The sequence below is a fragment of the Bos javanicus genome, chromosome 9 (assembly GCF_032452875.1).
Source record: "Bos javanicus breed banteng chromosome 9, ARS-OSU_banteng_1.0, whole genome shotgun sequence".
NCBI classification, from domain to species: Eukaryota; Metazoa; Chordata; class Mammalia; order Artiodactyla; family Bovidae; genus Bos; species Bos javanicus.
In genome coordinates this window covers 14,172,829-14,185,420 of record NC_083876.1, presented here as the reverse complement: position 1 = coordinate 14,185,420, position 12,592 = coordinate 14,172,829, and the positions used below count along the sequence as shown (strand labels likewise).

General features: G+C 37.2%; 1 pseudogene; it reads left to right on the top strand.

Annotated features, from left to right (window-relative positions):
• The first annotated feature begins 6,424 nt into the window (after positions 1-6,424).
• On the top strand, positions 6,425-8,046 carry LOC133254409 (N-lysine methyltransferase SMYD2-like; annotated as a pseudogene).
• The last annotated feature ends 4,546 nt before the right edge of the window (positions 8,047-12,592 follow it).

Sequence of the window (12,592 nt, the reverse complement as noted above, 5' to 3'; positions counted from 1 at the left end):
AAGTTTTCAGGAATCTTGAAAATAAGTTTCTGGCATGAAAATGGAAAATAGGTTGAAGAATATTAATACATGTTAATAAAACTTGATAAGTATGAAAGTAGAGGAAAATTGCATGGGAAACTTTTTTCTCTGGAAAACAGCTTGACGTGCTTCTCCCTTAAAACTCCATAGATGATTTCCATATTCACATCTGTGTTTGTCATGCCAGAGAAGGACTAAAGGGAGGAAGAAAAGGAATGTCAGTGGCTGGCAAGGAACAGGAAAGCCTGCTGTGCTTCAGGAATTCAGGTTTTACATCATACATAGTCAAGATGCTACTCATACCAAAGACAGATCACTCTTTTCCCCTTAATTACCTGTGCATACTATCCAGGAATGATTTTCACAATTAAACTTAGGGCTTCTTTTCAGCATTCCTTCAGTATATTTGACAAATTCACAACCAATGTGTTTCAGACGGAACTGCTTAGAAAACATGCCATATTTTCCATCTATTAATTGATTTCTAACAACTTAGATTTGTGCCTTAATTTCTTAATAACAGCTAACAAACAGTAGAAGTGACAGATAGATTCAAGGGATTAGATCTGATAGACAGATGTCTGAGGAGGCCTTACAAATTGCTGAGAAAACAAGAGAAGTGAAAGGCAAAGGAGAAAAGGAAAGATATCTCCATTTGGATGCAGAGTTCCAAAGAATAGCAAGGAGAGATAAGAAAGCTTTCCTCAGTGATCAATGCAAAGAAATAGAGGAAAATGATAGAATGGGAAAGACTAGAGATCTCTTCAAGAAAATTAGAGCTACCAAGGGAAACTTTCATGCAGAGATGGGCACAATAAAGGACAGAAATGGTATGAACCTAACAGAAGGAGAAGATATTAAGAGAGGTGGAAAGAATACACAGAAGCACTATACAAAAAAGATCTTCATGACCCAGGTAACCATGATGATGTGATCACTCACCTAGAGCCAGACATCCTGGAATGTGAAGTCAAGTGGGCCTTAGGAAGCATCACTACAAACAAAGCTAGTGGAGCTGATGGAATCCCAGTTGAGCTATTTCAAATCCTCAACTGATGATGCTGTGAAAATGTTGCATTCAATATGCCAGCAAATTTGGAAAACTCAGCAGTGGCCACAGGACTGGAAAAAGGTTAGTTTTCATTCCAATCCCAAAGAAAGCAATGCCAAAAAATGTTCAAACTCCTGCACAATTGCACTCATCTCACACACTAGCAAAGTAATGCTCAAAATTCTCCAAGCCAGGCTTTAACAGTATGTGAACCGTGAACTTCCAGATGTTTAAGCTGGATTTCGCAAAGGCAGAGGAACAAGAGATTAAACTGCCAACATCCACTGGGTCATCAAAAAAGCAAGAGAGTCCCAGAAAAACATCTACTTCTGCTTTATTGACCACGCCAAAGCCTTTGACTGCATAGATCACAACAGACTGTGGAAAATTCTTAAAGAGATGAGAATACCAGATCACCTGACCTCCTACTGAAAAATCTGTATGCAGGTCAAGAAGCAGCAGTTAGAACTGGACATGGAACAACAGACTGGTTCCAAATTGGGAAAAGAGTACATCAAAGCTATACATTGTCACCTTGCTTACTTAACTATATGTAGAATACAGCACTTTTTTCAGGGAATCTGTCTCCAATTTTGGAATGTCTATAACTACCAGCAAAGAAAGTACCATAGAGAAGAGAATGAGTTAACAGTCACTATCTAGGAAATATTACTCAAGGTCTATTTGAATAGGCCTTCAGTCCTAGATCTTTAAAGTGTACAGTTGTGGGACTAAAAGTAGTATATTCAGTATGATAGAATGTCCAGTAAGGTATGATGATATCTGCTTGAAGAGAAATCATTTCCAAGCCATTGCACCTTGAATAATTTAAAGGTAAGCACCATTGACATACCTGTTAGACTGAATAAACTCAGAATACAATATGCATTGATGAGACCTTTGCTATCTATAAACATTAAATAAGCATTCAGTTTTAGACAGTTCTGGACTTTCTTTTTTTTTAATTTCATTTTTAGACTTTACATAATTGTATTAGTTTTTCCAAATATCAAAATGAATCCATCACAGGTATACATGTGTTCCCCATCCTGAACCCTCCTCCCTCCTCCCTCCCCATACCATCCCTCTGGGTCATCCCAGTGTACTAGCCCCAAGCATCCAGCATCATGCATCGAACCTGGACTGGCAACTCATTTCATACATGATATTTTACATGTTTCAATGCCATTCTCCCAAATCTTCCCACCTTCTCCCTCTCCCTCTCCCACAGAGTCCATAAGACTGTTCTATACATCAGTGTCTCTTTTGCTGTCTCGTACACAGGGTTATTGTTACCATCTTTCTAAATTCCATATATATGCGTTAGTATACTGTATTGGTGTTTTTCTTTCTGGCTTACTTCACTCTGTATAATAGGCTCCAGTTTCATCCACCTCATTAGAACTGATTCAAATGTATTCTTTTTAATGGCTGAGTAATACTCCATTGTGTATATGTACCATAGACATTTCTCCAAAGAAGACATACAGATGGCTAACAAACACATGAAAAGATCCTCAACATCACTCATTATCAGAGAAATGCAAATCAAAACCACTATGAGGTACCATTTCACACCAGTCAGAATGGCTGCAATCCAAAAGTCTACAAGCAATAAATGCTGGAGAGGGTGTGGAGAAAAGGGAACCCTCTTACACTGTTGGTGGGAATGCAAACTAGTACAGCCACTATGGAGAACAGTGTGGAGATTCCTTAAAAAACTGGAAATAGAACTGCCTTATGATCCAGCAATCCCACTGCTGGGCATACACACTGAGGAAACCAGAAGGGAAAGAGACACATGTACCCCAATGTCCATCGCAGCACTGTTTATAATAGCCAGGACATGGAAGCAACCTAGATGTCCATCAGCAGATGAATGAATAAGAAAGCTATGGACTTTCTGACTATAGGTGCTGTTCCCAATGATAGGCATATATAGTGCCCTGTAGTATACAGGAAAAAAAAAAAAAAAGAATGAGGAAAGAAAAACCAATATTTTAGTCCCAGCTGATTAATTCTCTCTGAAAAGTTATCTATGGTTTCTGAATTGTCATTTACCTGAGATCTTAATCAAGAAAGTTGAGTGCCAAAGAATTGATACTTCTGAACTGTGGTGTTGGAGAAGACTTGTAAGAGTCCCTTGGACTACAAGGAGATCAAACCAGTTAATCCTAAAGGAAATCACTCCTGAATATTCATTGAAAGGACTGATGCTGAAGCTGAAACTCCAGTACTTTGGCCACCTGATATGAAGAACTGACTCCTTGGAAAAGATTCTGATGCTGGGAAAGATTGAAGGCAGGAAGAGAAGGGGACAACAGAAGGAGGAGGCAGGATGCAGGAGGAGAAGAGGACAACAGATGAGATGGTTGGATGACATCATCAACTTGATGGACATGAGTTACAGCAAGCTCTAGGAGTTGATGACAGACAGGGGAGCCTGGCATGCTGCAGTCCATGGGGTCACAAAGAGCTGGACACGAGTGAGTGACTAAACTAAACGGAACTGAACACAACATAGACCACAAAACATTATAGTGGAAATAATGATTTAAGAATCAAAAATTGCTAAAGAGCAGAACTGACTTTCATGTTTTTTTAAGGACTTACCCTGGAACAATGATTTTTAAATTAAGTTCTTATCTCCTCTATTATAGGATTTTCCTGGAAGAATTGCAGTTGGGAAAGTGGCCCCTTTCTTATGATTAAACTCAGTCCTTTACTGCTGCATGCTGCAATCATTAGGGCTTGCAAAATCCCCTTTGCAGACTTGCAAGAAAGTTTTTTACATTATCTCCATCATAGTTTATATACCTAAAGAACAGAGATAGAATCACTGAACTCATACAATTGCAAGGTTCAGTGGAATTACATTATTGAACTACTATTGCTAACAATGAAAGACATTTATTCTCAGTATTACTGTAAGAGCCAAGCTGGAAAGAAACTTTCAGATAATCTATGCAAACAAAATATTTGTCTTAAAATTAATAGAAAATGATTTTTTTCTATTATGATTCCTATTTCACATATAAACTACTTTGATAAAGTCTTCTATAAAAGGAAGTAAAAATATTTTTATATTTCTAAATGTTACATTTGGCTGTTACATAGTCTAATATATGGATCATTGTTCAAACTTATAATTTTTAATCCAAATATTTTTATCATGTAGTCATTGTATAAATTTTGTTCATTAATTTTTAGCACACTGACAAACAAGAAAGAAAAGAATTTATAAAAAATAGAATTTTACAATTTAAATGTTGCAAAACTCATTTAACTCCTTTAGTGCTTACTGAATTTATTCATTTCTCATTCTTTTGCAATAATAATGCTAAAGTAGATACATAGAATTTAAGATAACTAAGTTTAGGAAAACAATTGGAAACAGATTAAGAGAAAATGATACTGAAAAGGGTAACCAGTACTTTTGACAAGTCATGATAGGATATAAGACCGGGTTCTTAAATTCAAGGAACCAACTGTACTGAAAACCAGCACCTAGTTTTCTTTTTTCTCCTGTATACCTAGCTACAGTATGCTTCCCATTCACCCTTTGCAACAAGAGTAGGCATGCTACTGAGTCCTGACCAATGAAATTTGGGTCACAGAGACGTGCAACACTTCCACACCCGGCTTTCCTCTTCTGCTAATTGAATGGATCCTACTCTAGGACTCAAGGGAGGATAGACCAGCGAATTAGAAGGAGCCTGGGTTTTCAAATGACCACGAAAGTGGTTTACAACCAGAAACACATACATTAACTTTTGTGTGAGTAAGAAATAACTCCTATTGCATTAAGCCACTGACATTTTGGAGTTTAATGCTTAGCATAACCAATTTAGTAAAGCAAAGAGAAACTTTAAAAAGTTAAACATTTTACTTCAGTACACATATACATACATATAAGCTCATGTACAACTGGAGAAATCTGAACAAGATCTGTGGATTTTCCCCATGTCAAATTCTTGGCATCCTTATTATGCTATAGTTATACAGGATGTTAACTTTGGGGGAATCTAAGTGGAAAAGTACAGAGACCTTCCTGTACATTTATTTGCAACATCCTATATATCTATAATTATAGCAAAATAATTTAAAATTTTAAACATTTCCCTTGATTAGAGGTAAAAATTGTTTCAAATATTTAGGGAAAATCAAATTTTATTTTTCTTATTTGCTCATTATATAGGTACAAATGAGGCATTTATATCATTAAAAAATTTGTAGAATATAGAAACTGTCAAAGTGGAGATTTTACATCTAATTCTTATAGTAACTTTTCACAAAAACTGGAAGACAGTATAAGTTGAAGCATTATTTGGTAAAGATGATTTGATAATGATCTAAAATGATATGATCCAAAAGCATAAGTGTCTATCTGAAAAACTAGATTTTAAACAAACAAACAAACAAAAATAACAGCTGAGAGTTTTTCAAGCAATTTTTATTTTGATTCATACTAGATAATGCTCATATCCACAACACACACCCATGTGTATCAAGTTCAGCTTCCCTCTACCACTCAGAAAGAAGATGATGGAATCAAGAGCATCAGAACAATACAATCATTAAACCAACCTTGACTTTGCTCTTACTTACTTTTTAATATAAATTATTTGTCTTCTTCAGGACTTTCTTATTGTCAAAAAATAAGTAGTAATACACTGTGGAAGAACTCTTTGCTAACTCTTTGTGGTTAGAAAGAATCCACTAGAGTGAGTTTCTTGGTCTGTCAGACAAAGCTAAGACCTATACCCTATGGCTTTTTGACAAGTAGGCAAATCATATCATGCTTCCTGTAAAACTCGATGTCTCTACCATCTCTTTACCAGAGTGGGTTCCACATGGCATCTACCTCACTGGAGATGTGATGCCTGTGATCACTAGAGCAGGAGTTCCTTACTTTTATTGCAAATGTGTTAGTTGCTCAGTCGTGTCCAACTCTTTACAATCCTATGGACTGTAGTCCACCAGGCTCTCTGTCCTTGGAATTCTCAAGGCAAGAATATTGGAGTGGGTAGCCATTTTCTTCTCCAGAGGATCTTCCCAACCCAGGGCTTCAATCCCAGTCTCCTGCATTGTAGGTGGATTCTTTTCCAGCTGAGCCACCAGAGAAGAAGAAGCCACATTTTACTGAAAGAATTGTGCATTTTATCCTTGTGCCCCAGCAAAGTAAGAACATACAAGGATGAGAAATTTCTTATAGGAAAGAGGTTCAAAGAATGACACAGCTATAAAGAGTGACAAATATCTGCTAGACAGCACATATATAGATTTACATTTAAAATAAGATGTTATTGGGGAGCTGCAGTTGCAGCTCCTCTCACAAACTGAGATGCTGGGATGAGGGCCCAGGCCAACAGTGGTCTGGAGCACTTCTGCAGCCAGGGCAAGGCTCTACAATGCTTCCAGGTATGGACTTGCTCCTCTTCTGCAGGCCTATGCCTCCATGCTCATGGTCAATGAGTGGGGTAACCACTGTGAGTTCTGCTTCACCAGGAAAGGAGGATTGTCCAAATGTGGAAGATGCAGCAGGCATTTTACTGTAAGGTAGCATGTGAGAAAGATGACTGGCTGATGCACAAGCTGGAATGTTCTCCCATAGTTGTTCTGGGGGAAAACTGAAATCCCTCAGGAACTGTAAGGTTAATTGCAAGAATTCTGGCTATACATAAATTCTACCCAGAAAGAACACCTTCAGAGAAATGGTTAGCCATGAAGGAGTTGGAGTCACCTCTGGGTAAATTAGATAATGAGAAGAAGGATTTGATTCAGAATGACCTTGCTGCTCTGTATCACTTTCATTCCAAGCACTTTCAGTTCCCCAAAAATGATATCCTGGTAGTACTCTTCATACAGGTTAACTGTCATGGATTTACATTTGAAGATGAAGAACTTTCTCTTTTGGGATCAGCAATATTTGCTGATTTTGCACCAATGTCACTGTGACCTGCAAAGGGACCCTGGCAGAAGTCAGAGAAATCCACCCAGGAGAGGAGACTTTTACCAGCTATGTTGACCTCCTGTACTCAACAGAAGACATGAATGACTGGTTAAGAGATTCTTATTTTTTTTTACTTGTAAGAGCAAGGATGTACCAACAAAGTCAAGGATAAGGCCAAGGTGGAAATCTGGAAGTTCACCTATCCCCCAGAGGCAGAGACATGATCAGATATGTTTGCAATGTATTGAGTTACAAAGGGCCAAGCACTACACAAGGTCCCCATTGAGCTGCTGGAGATTTGTGAACTCAGCCAGAAGAGCTGTGTGTTTGAGAACAGTAACATGTATAGGATGCACATGATGTGCCAAACCATGGCATCTGCTTGTACATGCAGAACTGGGAGGGAGCCCTGTCGTACAGACAGAAAATCACCCAGCCCTACAGTAAGCATTGTCCTCTGTATGCCCTCAGCCTCCATGTGGCTGAAGTTAGGAAGACTGTAGGTGGACCTGGAGAACAAAGCTTCCGGGGAGAGAGCCCTGAAGAAAGCCATTATCAGCATGGAAGTTCGTGTGTGTGTGTTTAGTTGCTTGGTCATGTCCAACATTTTGCAACCCCATGGATGGTAGCTTTGCAGATTTCTCTGTCCATGGAATTTTCTAAGCAAGAATACTGGAGTGGGTTGCCATTTCTTACTCTAGGGGATCTCCCTGACTCAGGGATTGAACCCACGTCTCCTATATCTCCTTCATTGGCAGGTGGGTTCTTTACCACTTCACCATCTGAGAAGTACCAATAAAGAAGTAGCTGATGGCCGAGATAACCTGTACATTTCTGAGATCAAACAGGAACTGGAAAATCACTGAAAGTATGCCAATATTTTAGTTTTTATTTAAACCCTGGTGCAGAAACCTTCGAGAATTTGACATTTCAAATCATACACATCATGCCAGCATTTCTGTAAACTCAATGGAAGGGAAACATAACTTGAACTTAAACCTTATAGATGGCTTACTTGGACTTTGGTCTTAATCTTTTACCTTAATATCAAATTATTATTTGAATGCTATTTTTTTCTGTAAGAGATAATAGCATGGTTTCATATATTATACTTCAGACAGATTGAGTTTAAAAATGCAGTTATTTTTTCCTTCATGCCTACTGTAATGTTCTGAACAAACATGAATGATGAAAGAAAATTTAAAAGATAGCAGTAAAAAATGAATAAATAAAATGTTATTTTTCTACTTGGCAGTTAAGAATTATGGCAAACACTGCCTCAGTCAGGTGATGAAGGTCAACCTCTCCCAAATAATAATTCGTGTGCCCCCAGCACAGTGTGGTGTCACAAGAATGGAAGTGCATCTCTGTGACCATCCTCCCCCAAAAGCACAATCTCATTTAACAATGAGAAAAGCATCAGGCAAGAGACAAAATATCTGAAGAGCACTCTTCAAAATAAAATCATCAAAAATAGGCAAAGACTGAGACTCTGTCATAAGGCAGAGAAGGTGAAGGAGACATGATGACTAAATATAATGTCCTGGAAGGGATCCTGGAACATAAAAGACATAGGAAAAAATTAGCGAACCCTAAATAAAATGTAGAGTACCTCTCAGACTTTTGGCTAAGATCAAATGTGAATAAAATGAGGAGTTCAGTTAAAAGTAATGTACCAATGTTGGCTTCTTAGTTGTGACACATGTGCCATAGTAATATAACATTAATAATAAGGGAAACTGGGCATGTGAAGGGTATAGGGGAACTCGCTGCACTGTCTTTTCAACTTTTATTTAAAAAAAAAAAAAAAACTATTATTAAAAAAGAATACCTTTGCACCAGCTGGTTAATGTTCTTGTGGACACTGGAGTGAAAATATTCCCCCATTTTTTCCCTCACTTTTCAATAATGACTGGTAAAGTATGTTATGACAAGAGTTTTACTTTTAAGTTTTTTAAGACATCATGATACCATTGTCATTTGTGGCTTCTTTTCATTTTAACCAAGATTGATTCAAAGTATTTAAGCCTTGTAATTTTCTGTTTCAACAGTGTCTCACAAATAATCACAAGCAACTGCGACTAACAATTTCCATAGACTATTAGATCTGGAAAATATTCCTGTGCTGATGTTATATCTGGACAGTAGTGGTTCAGAGTTACATATCCTGATAGACTCTGGGGCTGGGAATATTCTTATTCATATTAAAAATGGGATTTAGCCTGTGATTGTGAACATTAAGGGGTTACGTCAGTTATTCTCATTGAATGAAAGGCATATCTCTTCTCCATATGGAGGTAAGCTGTGGGGGATTTACCACAGGAATTTAACAAACTATTATAAAGTTGTTCTGAACATTTTCAAAAAATAATATTACTTATAAAACTGATGTGTAACCAAAATATACTAGATTGAACCCTTTAATTAAAGTCAAATTAGTATTCAAGAACATACCTGCATGTCTGAATTCTCAACCACCGAGGAGTAACTTTATTAAAAAGTATTATTTAAACCTGATTAGCTGCTGACTCTGCCAGAATGTCAAAAGAGAAGGAATTGTAAACCTTTTGGGCAGGGTATGGGTCTGGTGGGAAGATTTTGTAGCAACCCTGTGTTCACAGACATACAGTAAACATTCTGTCTAACCAGAATGTACCTCTCTGCCGAATTTCAAACTAGTTTGGTGTTCATGATGCTCATAATGTTTCAAACATCCAGCTAGTTCTGATGTTTATAACAAATAAAAGGGATTTAGTTATAACTTCTAGTGATACAGGCTGTTCTTTAAAGGATTCTCAAAGACACTTTTTACATGAAAACAATTATTAAAAGCAGCAGAAGGATAAGTTGTAATGAAATATAAACATATGACATTGTAAGAGAGGTATTTTTATATCTTAATGATGAAAATAATACTTAAGGACTTCTTTCAACTATATTGACAAAAGTAATTTATTTGAAAGTAGATCTCTGCCAATGTTTCCTTCTAATGAAAGATTTTGAGCAGAGTCTCAGAAACTAGCATAAAGATTTTTGGGTCATATAGCTACCCTAAAACTGGACCCAGGCATAGGATATGAACAACTCTGGCACAGAACTTGATAAACAACCTTAGTACAAAAATTTCCAATGCCAAGACAGTTAATTAATATATATCAAACCTGTCTGCATAGCTAAACATGCCCATTGTTTTTTTCTTTCTCATAAAAATTTTTTCATTCTGTTGATCATCGTTGAATCCTTGCCTCTCATTATTTCTATGTTATCTTTCTGTCCTTTGGGAACTTTTTGCCTCACCACTTAAATAAGAGATAAATCCACGCACCTATGGACACCTTATCTTTGACAAAGGAGGCAAGGATTGGAGAAAAGACAATCTCTTTAACAAGTGGTGCTGGAAAAACTGGTCAACCACTTGTAAAGGAATGAAACTAGAACACTTTCTAACACTATACACAAAAATAAACTCAAAATGGATTAAAGATCTAAATGTAAGACCAGAAACTATAAGACTCCTGAAGGAAAACATAGGCAAAATGTGCTCTGACATAAATCACAGCATGACCCACTTCCCAGAGTAGTGGAAATAAAAGCAAAAATAAACAAATGGGACATAATTAAACTTGAAAGCTTTTGCACAATGAAGGAAACTATAAGCAAGGTGAAAAGTGCCTTCAGAATAGAAGAAAATAGTAGCAAACAAAGCAACTGACAAAGAATTAATCTCAAAAATATACAAGCAACTCCTACAGCTCAATTTCAGAAAAATAAATGACCCAAACAAATAAATGGGCCCAAGAACTAAACAGACATTTCTCCAAAAAAGACATACAGATGGCTAACAAACACATGAAAAGATGCTCAACATCTCTCATTATCAGAGAAATGCAAATCAAAACCACTATGAGGTACCATTTCACACCAGTCAGAATGGCTGCTATCCAAAAGTCTACAAACAATAAATGCTGGAGAGGGTATGGAGAAAAGGGAACCCTCTTACACTGTTGGTGGGAATGCAAACTAGTACAGCCACCATGGAGAACTATGTGGAGATTCCTTACAAAACTGGAAATAGAATTGCCATATGACCCAGCAATCCCACTGCTGGGCATACACACAGAGGAAACCAGAATTGAGAGAGACGCGTGTACCCCAGTGTTCATCGCAGTACTGCTTACAATAGCCAGGACATGGAAGCAACCTAGATGTCCATCAGCAGATGAATGGATAAGACAGCTGTGGTATATATACAGAATGGGATATTAGCTATTAAAAAGAATGCATTTGAATAAGTTTTAATGATGTGGATGAAACTGAAGCCTATAATACAGAGTGAAGTAAGTCAGAAAGAAAACACCAATACTCTATATTAAGGCATATATATGGCATTTAGAAAGATGGTAACGATGACCCTATATGAGAGACAGCAAAACAGACACAGATGTAAAGAATGGACTTTTGGACTCTGTGGGAGAAGGCAAGGGGAGGATGATTTGAGAGAATAGCATTGAATCATGTATATTATCATATGTGAAATAGATCACCAGTTCAGGTTCGATGCATGAAACAGAGTCCTCAGGGCTGGTGCACTGGGATGACCCAGAGGGATGGGATGGGGAGGGAGGTGGGAAGGGGGTTCAGGATGGGGAACACATGTACAACCCATGGCTGATTCATGTCAATGTATGGCAAAACTGAGTGAGCCAAGTAGGCTATGTGGGAGTAGCCAGTCATTTTTTTTTTAAAGTTAAAATGCCTTTTGATATTGAGTTACATGAGCTGCTTATATATTTTAGAGATTAATGTTTTGTCAGTTGCTTCACTTGCAATTATTGTCTCCTATTCTGAAGTTTGTCTTGTCATCTTATTTATGGTTTCCTTTGCTGTACAAAGACTTGTAAATTTGATTAGGTCTCATTTGTTTATTTTTGTTTCTATTTCCTTTACTCTGGAGGTGGGTCATAGAAGATCTTGCTACGATTTATGTCAAAGAGAGGTATGCCTATGCTTTCCTCTAAGAGCTTTATAGTTTCTAGTCTCACATTTAGGTCTTTAATCCATTTTGAGTTTTTGTTGTGTGTCTATGGTGTTAGGAAGTGTTCTAATTTCATTCTTTAATATGTAGCTGTCCAGTTATCCCAGCACCACTTACTGAAGACATTGTTTTTTCTCCATTGTATATGCTTGCCTCCTTTGTGAAAGATAAGATGCGCATAGGTGCATGGATTTATCTCTGGGCTTTCTGTCTTGTTCCATTGGTCTATATTTCTGTTTTTGTGCCAGTACCATACAGTCTTGATGACTGTAGCTTTGTAGTATAGTCTGAAGTCAGGAAGGTTTATTCCTCTAGCTCTGTTTATCCTCCTCAAGATTGCTTTGGCTATTTGGGGTCTTTTGTATTTCCATACAAATGTGAAAGTTTTTGTTCTAGATCTGTGAAAAAGCCATTGGTGACTTGATAGGGAATGCATTAAATCTGTAGATTACTTTGAATAGTATTGTCATTTTCAGAATATTGATTTTTGCTACCCTAGATCATGATATATCTCTCCATCTGTTTGTGTCAT